This window comes from Papio anubis, chromosome 11, assembly GCF_008728515.1.
Source record: "Papio anubis isolate 15944 chromosome 11, Panubis1.0, whole genome shotgun sequence".
Lineage (NCBI taxonomy): Eukaryota > Metazoa > Chordata > Mammalia > Primates > Cercopithecidae > Papio > Papio anubis.
The window spans coordinates 71279735-71291821 of record NC_044986.1 but is presented as its reverse complement, the minus strand read 5'-3'; the positions used below and the strand labels follow the sequence as shown (position 1 = coordinate 71291821).

Sequence of the window (12087 nt, the reverse complement as noted above, 5' to 3'; positions counted from 1 at the left end):
TAAACTCAGTGTTATTACCTAAAAAATGAAGATAATATCTGTTCTACCTATTTTCTGTGACTATTATATGGATTAAGTATTAACAGTGTTATAAAAACACACTGACAATATGAAGACCTATATAATATTATAAGGTATTTTTAGGAGCTTATTTTCTTCAATCAGGTAATAAGTATTTGTTGAACAATAGCTATGAGCTCATTAGATCTCATAGAACAATAGTTATGATACTCTGTTAGATCCTCTGGGGGAGATACAGAAAAATATTAAGACATGATCTGTCTTCTCAAGGAGCTTAGAATCTAGATGGAAAGAGAAACCTAGCATATATCAAAGAATCTGTGAAATGTCACACAATGTAATATCTATTATAACTTCAACAGGAGTTCAAAAAAGGGAAGAAACAATATGAGTTTAACTGGAGATGCTTTCACGGAGAAGACTGAACTTAAACTAGGTCTTAAAGATGTGGATAATGAAGAAGAGAGGAAAAGAAAGGTGTGTATGTCCCAAGAGGAACAGAGACAGAAGAAAGTTTATGTATCAAGTAAGGCAAGAAATAAATCAAGATGAGTGGGATCTAGCCATTTCTAGGGAGACTTTGAAAGCTAGGCAAAAGTTTGGATTTGATACATCAGGCAATGGAATGCAACAGTAGTTATCTGAGTGAAAAAGCACTGCACCAAATGCTTTGTATACTTTATCTCATCTAATTCTCAAATGAGTAAGGTATCACTAATCTTATTTTATAAATGATGACACTGAGGCTCACAGAGTTTGTCAACTGCCTAGGGTCCCATGGCAAAGGCAGGAATTTGGGACAAATGAATGAAAGAGAAGTAGTAAAATGTGATCCCAAAGTTGTCATTCAAGTAATGTTGCAACTACTTTTCTGAAAAAAAGGTGATCATGGAATAAATAGATTTTGATTCATCGTTATACAGCAGTTAACTGACATTTAAATTCCCGTAAGCCTGGTACTGATAACCAAATTTGACTAAATTAAGTTGATAAATTCTCCATAGAGAATAGAGGGAGTATAACTGTGGTTAAGAATATAAGTCAGAATGCTTGGGTTCACATTCCAGATTTGCCATTTACAATCTGGTAATCAAATTAAATTCTCCTTTTTTTTGCTTTTATTTTTTTCTTTGAGATGGAGTCTCACTCTGTCACCCAGGCTGGAGTGCAGTGGCACAATCTCGGCTCACTGCAACCTCTGCCTCCTGAGTTGAAGCGATTCTTCTGCCTCAGCCTCCTGAGCAGCTGGGATTATAGGTGTGCACCACCACACCTGGCTAATTTTTGTATTTTTAGTAGGGATGGGGTTTCACCATATTGGCCAGGCTGGTCTCGAACTTCTGACCTCATGATCCACCCGCCTCGGCCTCCCAAAGTGCTGGGATTACAGGCATGAGCCACCGTGCCCGGCCCCCTTTTTTTTTTGAGACAGGGTCTCACTTTGTCACCCTGGCTAGAGGGCAGTGGTGCGATCTCGGCTCACCACTACAGCCTCAACTTCCCTGGCTCAAGTGATCCTCCTACCTCAGCCTCCCAGGTAGTTGGGATTACAGGTGCATGCCACCATGCCCAGCTAATTTTTTGTAGAGATGAGTTTTCGCCATGTTGCCCAGGCTGGTCTCAAACTCCTAAGCTCAAGTAATCTTCCTACCTCGGCCTCCCAAAGTGTTGGGATTACAGGCACGAGCCACTGTGCCAGGCCAATTTTCTCATATTTAAAATAGGAGGCTAGACATGGTGGCACATGTCTGTAATCCCAGCATTTTGGGAGGTTGAGATGGGCGGATCGTTTGAGCTAACAAGTTCGAGACCAGCCTGGGTAGCATGGCAAAACCCCATTTCTACAAAAAATACAAAAACACTAGCCGGATGTGGTAGTGCATTCCTGTAGTCCCAGCTACTCGGGAGGCTGAGGTGGGAGGATGGTTAGAGTCCAGGAGCAGGAAATTGCAGTGAGTCGAGATCATGCCGCTGCACTCCGGCCTGGGTGACAGAGCCAGACGTTATCTCAGAAAGAAAGAAAAAAGGAACAATAATAGCATTTATAGGTACTTATAGGATTTTTGTGAGGAGTAAATTAGTTAAAACATATAAAGCACTTAGAGTAAAAGTTGACAGATAATAAGCATTCTTTTTAATGATTAAATGGACAAGGATATTATTAATCTTGAAATGAAACTTGTGATGGTTAATACTGAGTATCAACTTGATTGGATGGAAGGATGCAAAATATTGATCCTGGGTGTGTCTGTGAGGGTGTTGCCAAAGGAGATTAACATTTGAGTCAGTGGGCTGGGGAAGGCAGATCCACCCTTAATCTTGGTGGGCACCATCTAATCAGCTGCCAGAGAGTATAAAGAAGGCAGAAAAACATGAGAAGTCCAGACTGGCTTAGCCTCCCAGCCTATATTTTTCTCCTGTGCTGGATGCTTCCTGCCCTCGAACATCGGACTCCAAGTTCTTCAGCTTTGAGACTCAGACTGGCTTCCTTGCTCCTAGCTTGTAGATGGTCTATTGTGGGACCTTGTGATCGTGTGAGTTAATACTAGTTAATAAACTCATATATATATATGTATGTATGTGTGTGTGTGTATATATGTATGTATGTATATGTGTATATATGTATGTATATGTATATATACTATTAGTTCTATCCCTCTAGAGAATGCTGACTAATGCGAGACCTTTGAGTATAGGAGATTCAGGTCTCACTTAAAATTGCTGCTTCTGAAGGCATGGTTCTGACCTTGCAGACTACCTGCCTCTACATCATTATTTGTGGTAAAATCTCTTAATTTGTTCATGTTTGCATCTAATTTTCCATAAATGTTTCAAGTTAATTCCAGTTAAGGTCTTCACTTTTGAATGTAAATATATAAGTGAATGAGTGTTGACTTTGAATACAAAAATAGTTTTCCATGGAAAAATGACCAAGAAAACAATGATAGATGGAATTACTGCTCTAAAACCTTATTTCCCCTTGGTTTAGTGTATGTGAGTGCATTTAAGAAATTTTTTAGAGACAGGATCTCTCTCTGTCACCCAGGCTCGGGTGCAGTGGTGCCATCACAGCTCACAGCAGCCTTGAGCTCCGGGTTCAAATGATCTTCCTGCCTCAACTTCCTACGTAGCTGGGACCACAGGCATGCGCCACCATGCCCAGTTAATCTTTTTTTTTTTTTTTTTAATAGAGATAGGGCCTCCCTATGTTGCCTAGGCTGGTTTCAAACTCCTAGACTCAAGTGATCCTCCCACCTTGGCTTCCTGAAGTACTGGGATTATAGGTGTGGGCCACTGCACCTGACTCTCTCTTTCTCTGTCTCTCTCTAGCTTAGTTTAGTAAACCACGTAAGTAAATAAACTCAAGTTTCTAGTTGTCAATGATCCTGCCATTGGGATTTAATAATTTAGCATTTCAGATGCTCTCTCTCTCTCTGTCTCTCTCTCTCTATATATATATACACACACACACAATATGAATTAATGAGGTTTCTGTTATCTTTAATAAGTTCACTAAATGAAGCATATCACTTTAATCTTACTATAAAGCTGTTCATTTCAACCTGGTCTCTACTTCTTTAAATGTTATCTGCTGCACTCTCTTATCTGAAGAACTGGTTTCCAGTCAGGCATGGTGGTTCATGCCTGTAATCCCAGAGCCTTGGGAGGCTGAAATAGGAGAATCACTTGAGCCCAGGAGTTTGAGACCAGCCTGCACAACAGGCTGTCTCTACAAAAAAAATAAAAAGTCAGCTGGGCATGGTGGTGCGTGCCTATAGTCCCAGTTACTTGGGAGGCTAACTAAGGTGGGTGGATTGCTTTAACCCAGGAGGTTGGGGCTGTAGTGAGCCATGATAGCACCACTGTACTCCAGCCTGGGTGACAGAGGGAGATCCTATCTCAAAATCAGACAAAAAACTAGTTTCCTCTGCTGTATTAGCTCATAGTTCACTGATCATCTATGGACTGTCTACCTTTGGTGAGGTTTCTAACCCTGATTCACTCAGTTGAGCACAGGAAAGGAGCTAGGGCTCAGGGCACAAAACTTGGCTGCCTAGGTAAGAGGAGTTATAGAAAAGGCAATATTTTTTTCTGATGATCGCTAGCATCCAGAACTATGCCTGGTATATTATAGGGGCTCAATAAATATATGATGAATAAATGGAGTAATTTTTCATGAATACAAATCTGATGTTATTCCCCTGTTAAAAACTCTTCAATGGTTCTATATTGAATGAACTCTTAACTCTAGGATATGAATCCAGCCTTTGTTCAAACTTTACCTTTCCCTGACCAAAAGAGTAACTTTAGTCAAACAGTTACTCTTTGGTCATACTCATGATTTCCCAAATGTGCCATGGTCTTTTATTCTTATGTATATATCAAGTCTACATTTCAAATTGTTTTTCACTCTTAGTTCCAAATAAGGCATGTCTTCTTGGCTATAGTCCTTGGCCTCCAAGCAGAACTGATCATTCTCTTTTATGCCATCACTTATAACCTTCACATACTTTCAGGAAAGTATCTATCATAGTTATAATTACTTCTTTACAAATGTCTTCTCAACTAAACTTTGAGCTCCTTATGGGTAGGAATTATGACTTAATCTTATTCCCAGCTCTTAGTACTGTATCTGGTAGAGAGTAGGTGCTCAATTAACATTTATTGTTGAATATAATGATTCTTCCTACTAGATTTTAAGTTCCTTGAGACTGGTGTATGTTTTACATTTGATTCTTTCCCAGAATCTAGTATAGTATGAACTCACTATACATTTTCTGGCTGATATTAAGTAGTAAATAACTGTACTATGTTTCTCTAGCTTAGTTTAGTAAACCACGTAAGCAAATAAACTCAAGTTTCTAGTTGTCAATGATCCTGCCACTGGGATTTAATAATTTAGCATTTCAGATGCTTATATAAAAGTAAATCATACAATTGCTTGAAATTTAGAAGGAATGAATAAATTCAACCTTGCACAACCTTTCCCAAAAATCTTTCCAGACCTAACTGTGCTGAACACATTCTGGAAATAATGAAAATATTATTTGATTGGTGCTTTCACTTTCTATCATTCCATCATTTTAAAATGAGGACATATTTATGAGTTGATGAATCTAGAATCAGATCCTGTTTAAAGATAGAAGGCTGACCAGGTGCAGTGGCTCACACCTGTCGTCTCAGCCAAGGTGGGAGGAACACTTTAGGCCAGGAACTCAAGACCAGCCTGGGCAACAAAGCATGATCCCGTTTTGACAAAAAATTTAAAAACCTGTCCACAGAGGCAGTCTACAGGTTAAAAAAAGTTAGCTAGGTATGGTAGCACATGCTCATAGTTCTAGCTACTCAGGAGGCTGAGGCAGGAGGATCCTTTTGAGTCCAGGAATTCGAGGATGCAGTGAGTTGTGATTGTGCCACTGTACTTCAGCCTAGGTGAAATAATGAGACCCTGTCTCTAAAACAAAACAAAACGAAAACCCCAAAACATAGAATGCTCTCGTGGGACTTTGAATTAACACTTGATTATTTATTTATTTACTTAAAAGGAAATTAACATTTATTGAGTGGCTACTGGTTCTGGCCTTGTGCAAGGAGTTTTCATCTATAATATCCCATGTAATCCTCACGTCAACCCTGCGAAGTAGGTATCATCCCCATTTTTGTTAGATGAGGAACAGGAGGCTCAGAAAAGTTAGGTAGTTTTTTTCATCAACCAGGAACTGATGAGCTGGGACCCCATGCTTAAGTCTCAGACTCAATCCTTGCTCTCTCTCCTACGCTGCCTCTGGGAGGAAGAAGGGAGCACCAGCAAAAGCTGCAGTCCTCACACTTCCTGCCTGATGCCCCAACAGCCACCAAAAGCCTGCACCTTCCCACAGATCCTCCCCCCTCCCTTGGGAGGATGCAGTCAGTTGAAGAGATTAAGACACAAATACAAAAATAAATAGCATGGACAAGTCCCCAGCAGCAAGGATGTGCCATCTCCACACTGTGGGAAAGTCACTGTGGCATTCACAGTTGCTGTGGGAGAAAGCCCCGTGGGCTCTGGGGGAAACTGGGACAATGGCTGCCAAAGGTTGGAGTGGGTGGGCTCAACTGGCCTCTCCTGGGTTGCAGAGATTCGAGAACAACATGTCTGGAGCAGACAGCAGCTGCCCGCCATCCTCCTCCATCTGATCATTTTACCAGCGTTTGTGATCTAAGAGGGATTCAAAATTGGGGGAACACACAAGTTTGTGCTTCACATGTCTCCCTGGTCCTACCTCCAAGGCCCACAGACACCCTCTCCTGCAGGAAAGGGCAGGCGGTTCCCATGGTCACATCCAGAGTAACCTTGCCCAGGAGGGGTTGCACCCTTTTGGATTTGTGGATGGGCAGCTTGCCAACCTGACCCTCTGTCAGGTCAGCTAGGATAGAAGCATTCTCTGCCAGCCTGGCTTCCTGGTCTTTCTCCTGCTTGATGAGTACCACCTGTCTATCCTCGCCCTGTACCTCTGCCTTGATGAGCTGGGTGGTGGGTGGCCCGGGAGAGTTGTCTGGCAGCTGGAGGAACAGCAGTTTCTCTTTGGTGAGGCTCAGCTCCCTGAGCAGCTCTGCCACAGGTATGTCCTTCGGGAGGCCAGGGAACCTTCCTGGCTGCTCTGGGAGGAGCCTTCATCTTGGCCTCTTCCTCCTCATCTTGTGGCTCCTCTTTCAATTTCACAGTAGGTACACCTACCTCTTCCTTGGGGCCAGCCAGCCAAGGTTTAACAACTGGTTCATCATTTTCTTCCTTAAAAAGCCACCCTGAGTGAGCCAATGACAGCTGCACAGGCATGTTTCGAGTGTCATTCCTCAGCCTGGGGTCATCGATGAAATCGCCCTTTTCCAGCATGGTGAGATGTTTCGTGTCTTCATCCATCTCTTTCTTCTCTTTTTTGATGTTGATGATGAGAAGGTCCCATGTCTGACACATCCACTATCTTATCCCAGTTCCCTTTTTTCTTCATTATTTCAGCTGGGCCTGCTCAAAGATGGAGTGGGACTGGATCACTTCTGGGCGGCCTCATCCCTGTCCATGAACCTCTCTCTGTCCATCTCTGTCCCTTTCACGTTTCTCCTTCTTGACAGCTACTTCTTCCTTGGGTTCTTCTGACTGATGATATTTGGGGTGAAGGTTTTCTTCTTGACTCCCAACTGCAACCCCCAGAGTAAGGTTCCCAGAGTTGATGAAGGGAAGGCGGCCCAGGGTGAAGGGGTTGCCGGTCACTGCCTGTTGAGCTCCTGGGCCCCAGTCAGGAGGGGTTGGGGCCCTCGCAGAGTGCTGGGTTCGCTCACCCCATTTTCTTCACCTGTGACTAACCTGCCGCCAGCCCTTGGTCTCCACAACAAGCAGAAGTCTGAATGGCAGGCCCTGGGCCCATATTGGCCCCCCCACCTTTTTTTTTTCTGTTGAGACAGGGTCTCGCTCTTGTCACCCAGGCTGGAGTGCAGTGGTGCAATCTTGGCTTACTCACTGCAACCTCTGCCTCCTGGGTTCCAGTAATCCTCCTGCCTCGGCCTCCCAAGTTGCTGGAACTACAGGTGCCTGCCATCACACCTGGCTAATTTTTGTATTTTTAGTAGAAATGGGGGTTTCCCCATGTTGGCCAGGCTGGCCTCAAACTCCTGAACTCAGGTGATCCACCCACCTCAGCCTCCCAAAGTGCTGGGATTATAGGCATGTGCCATTGCACCTGGCCTGAATTAATATTTGAATTGGATCAAACCAGGGCAATCAAATGAATCCTAGTGACATATGCGGGATTCACCTCATGAGGATGCCATATAAATTCAGGTAATATCTGTATGTATATGATTCTTCTTTATAAAGAGACCATGGACTCTTAGGGCTGGGAGAATAGGAAGAAGCATTTATTAGATAATTTGGACCAAGGCATCATAGTTATAGAAAATACTGAAAGGCCAAACATCAGTTGCTTTCTTTTTAGTGGCCTGGTTCCAATTATTGCAGGAGTAGGACATTATTGGTATTCTAAATGTGACCCTTCTTAAAATCATATATCTTCTTCTGAGCACAATGGTCAAGATTTTCAAAATGGATATGTACATACAAAGTTCTTTATTTTTGAAGAAGCAGCTATTTCTAATCATGGACTTTCCCTCAGTAAGATTGTTATTTGAATTGTTGATGGTGGCAATGGAAAATATTTAGAGTTTACAAAAAACAAAACAAAACAAAACAAAAAAACCCAAAACTGCATTAGATAGGAGGTAACCAAAAGTTCCTTTTTTTCTCTATGGCATAGAAGAAATCTTAGAGCAAGAAAGCATTTCAGGGATAATAATGCCACAAGGCAATGTCATAGGTTTATACTGAAAGACAAAGATTTTTTTTTTTAACAGTATATACTGTACAATAAAATTAAAGTTCCCTAAAGTATGAAGTCAATTTCAATGGGCACCCTGACAATCAAACACTGATAAAAGTTTTGAGTACTATTTATTGTCCAATAAACTAAACTAGATTCACAGATTACTTGTCTACTTGGAATACAGCAATAAACACCAGTAAACAACCATTTTATCCAATTTAAGCAGAAGTCTTTTCTTTATTGAGTCATTTGCCAATCTCTCTTGCACTTAAAAGCAGATTAAAATGTGTAACATATGGTTAATTACCTGTAAAAACAACAACAACAAAACCTCTCAAGTACACTGATTTTAAAGCTTGGTTGTATTCCTCACCATTCTTTATGAATAGAAGCTGCAGCACCAGGGGGGAAAAAAAGTTGCAGAAATACTTGAAGGATAATACTCATGTTATTCCTTTTCTTTTTTTTGGAGACAGAGTCTAGATCTGTCACTCAGGCTGGAGAGCAGTGGCATAATCTCGGCTCACTACAACCTCTGCTTCCTGGGTTCACGCAATTCTCCTGCCTTACCCTCCCATGTAGCTGGGATTACAGGTGCCCACCACCATGCCCAACTAATTTTTGTATTTTTAGTAGAGATAGGGTTTCATCCTGTGGTCCAGGCTGGTCTTGAACTCCTGACCTCAAGTGATCTGCCAACCTCAGCCTCCCAAAGTGCTAGGATTACAGGCGTGAGCCACTGCACTCAGGTCCTCATGTTCTTCCTTCTGTTAAAGGATCTAAAGTTGAGCTACAGCTTAGTCAGACATCTGAGGTTCAATAAAGTCTCTGGGCAAAGACACAGCTCTGGGAAAGATTGAATAATCTAAAGAATTAAACTAAAACCAAGAAAATTTAGTCCCTCAATAATAGTGATCGGTAGAAGCAGTTCAGAAATTGAGTTCACACCGGCTTACGAATTGATTGTACATTTCTCTTCCCAACTCACCATTCAATGCCTTCATCTTGGTAGTTTGAACGGTGAGTCATGGTGGGAGTATTTACACCATGGAAATTAGAAAACACAACAAACTAGGGCTTGGTTTGCTATGAACTGACTGTTAAAAATATATACTAGCATACTGGGTTCCATCTTACAATTAGGCTTTTTTTTTTTGAGACTAAGTCTCACTCTATCACCCAGGCTGCAGTGCAGTGGCGTTGATCTCAGCTCACTGCAACCTCTGCCACCCAGGTTCAAGTGATTCTCCTGCCTCAGCCTCCCAAGTAGCCTAGATTGTAAGCGCCTGCCACTACAGCTGGCTAATTTTTGTATTTTTAATAGAGATGGGGTTTCACCATGCTGGCCAGGCTGGTCTCGAACTTCTGACCTCAAGTGATCTGCCCGCCTCGGCCTCCCAAAATGCTAGGATTACAGGTGTGAGCCACCACACCTAGCCTACTAGGCTATCTTTAAATTGCTGTTTGGTTTTTTATTTTTCCCAAGCAAGGACTGAAAATACAATTGTTACACTGATAGTTCTGTAGAAAGTTCTATTGGGTAATGCTGCTATGAATATTTTTATCTAAGAAAGTTCCCAGCCAGGTGCGCCGGCTCATACCTGTTATCTCAGCACCTTGGGAGGCCAAGGTGGGTGGATCATCTGAGGTCCTGAGTTCGAGACCAGCCTGGCCAACATGGTGAAACCCTGTCTCCATTAAAAATACAAAAAGATTAGTTGGGCGTGGTGGTGGGCACCTGTAATCCCAGGTACTTGGGAGGCTAAGGCAGGAGAATTGCTTGAACCTGGAGGCAGAGGTTGCAGTGAGCCGAGATGGCACTATTGCACTCCAGCCTGGGTGACAAGACCGAGACTCTGTCTCAAAAAAAAAAAAAAAAAAAAGAAGAAAGTTCCTTCATATCCCTTCATAGCCAAATTCTTTCTCAATAAAACAAAAACCAAAAAGCTACTGATCCGATTTCTATCACTGTAAATTAATATTGCCTGTTCTAAATTCAAATAAATGTAAACATACAGTATATGTTCTTTTATATCTGGCTTCTTATCTCAGCACTTTTTTTTAGCATAATGTTTTTGACATTCATTCACGTGGTTGCTCACATCAGTCATCCACCTCTTTTAACTGTCAGTGGTGTGCTGGAGCCAGAGTGGCTAATGAGAATTAATTCTGCATATACAAAGCTCTTCTCAAATCTGCATTCAGTGACCTCACATTGATGGTGGGAGTATTTAAAGCATGACACAATTGCAACTAATCTACGTTATTTTTTCCTGAAAGCCAGTCATAAAACATTTGCTACCATACCACTGATTCTCTTTTAAATAACCTGCATCAACAGTGATAAAAACAGAAAGAAATGTTGGTTTGCAGCATCAGGATCTGTTTAGGCAGGAAAGGACAGGGAAGGCTAACTGTTATCAGTTAAAAAATGTAGCTGCATAATAAAATCCCTTAAGTTTTCTCCTTTGGCTTACAACTAGCTGAAAGGGACAATTTTCCAAACAAGACAGTAGAATGTCCTTTCTGAAATTTTTCATCTGGGATTTCTTCATTTGACTCAAGTGTCTATCAAAAAATTTTAAAGAAGGAAACATTCTTCCTATAACATATGGGATGTCACTAGACAAACCAGTTCTCCATAATTCAGGATAGGCAATGCCTATTAGATTAAGAAGAATGGCACAAGCCTATTAAAAAAAAATTCAAGATCCTGTGTCAAAATAGGCCATATTTTCTAATACTATACCTAATTTTGGCAATTCCATTCAGAACTGGTTCTAAACTATCCCTAGCTGATGCCTCCATTTCCCCTTCACTGCCCCAAATATCATTCTAAATGCCTACAGCTCTTCTTAAGCTACATACTAATTCTAACTCTCAGAGAAAAAAGAAGTCATTAGGTGTCAAGTCTTTATACTTTGCTAGTTATGTTGAACAATTAATAGTTTTCCATCAAACAATACAAGAATCAGTATTTTTGTTTCTGAGAATGAAAGAAGATGGGAGATAATTCATTTTAGGGACATTACATCATATAGCTTTAGAGGATACTATTTATACTCTAGTCTATGCAAATGGCACCTGCTAGACTTGGCCTGTTCACAGATCACAATACTATTTTTACTTCCTCAGATGACCCAGACACCATATACAAACTGGGCATAATATCGCTGTCAGTACTACAAGGTTGGTGTCTTTAATTGTGTGTGGTATGTGAAGTCTCAACACTGGTTATACCTAGGCACAAGAAATTTGTGCTGTGCTAGTTAATCTTGTAAAAAACAAAGTAATGCCAAAAAGTCTCTATTTTTAATGTACTGACAAGCTGTGCTAGTGGTACCCCAAAGAAATAAAAGAAGGAACAACTCCCTCCCAGCCCAGATATCAGTTTGTTCATCTATTTTAATACCTCATTTTAGATAATACAAAATGTTCTATGTGAGCTGTAAGGTGCAACATTAGGCATTAGCAATTACTTTTTTTCTTTTTTTTGAGACAGAGTCTCACTCTGTCGCCCAGACGGGAGTGCAGTGGCGAGATCTTGGCAGCCTCCACCTCCTGGGTTCAAGTGATTCTCCTGTCTCAGCTTCCTGAGTAGCTGGGACCATAGACGCTGGCCACCACACTCGGCTAATTTTTGTATTTTTAGTAGAAGCAGGGTTTCACCATGTTGGCCAGGGTGGTCTCGAACTCCTCACCTCAAATGATC

At 41.5% G+C, this 12087-nt stretch overlaps 1 protein-coding gene and 1 pseudogene across 6 annotated transcripts in view; both read right to left on the bottom strand.

Annotated features, from left to right (window-relative positions):
- The window catches only part of ADK (adenosine kinase), a 566335-nt gene that overhangs the window by 45911 nt on the left and 508337 nt on the right, over positions 1-12087 (bottom strand). The window lies entirely within an intron of this gene.
- Positions 3840-7424, bottom strand: LOC101014432 (annotated as a pseudogene).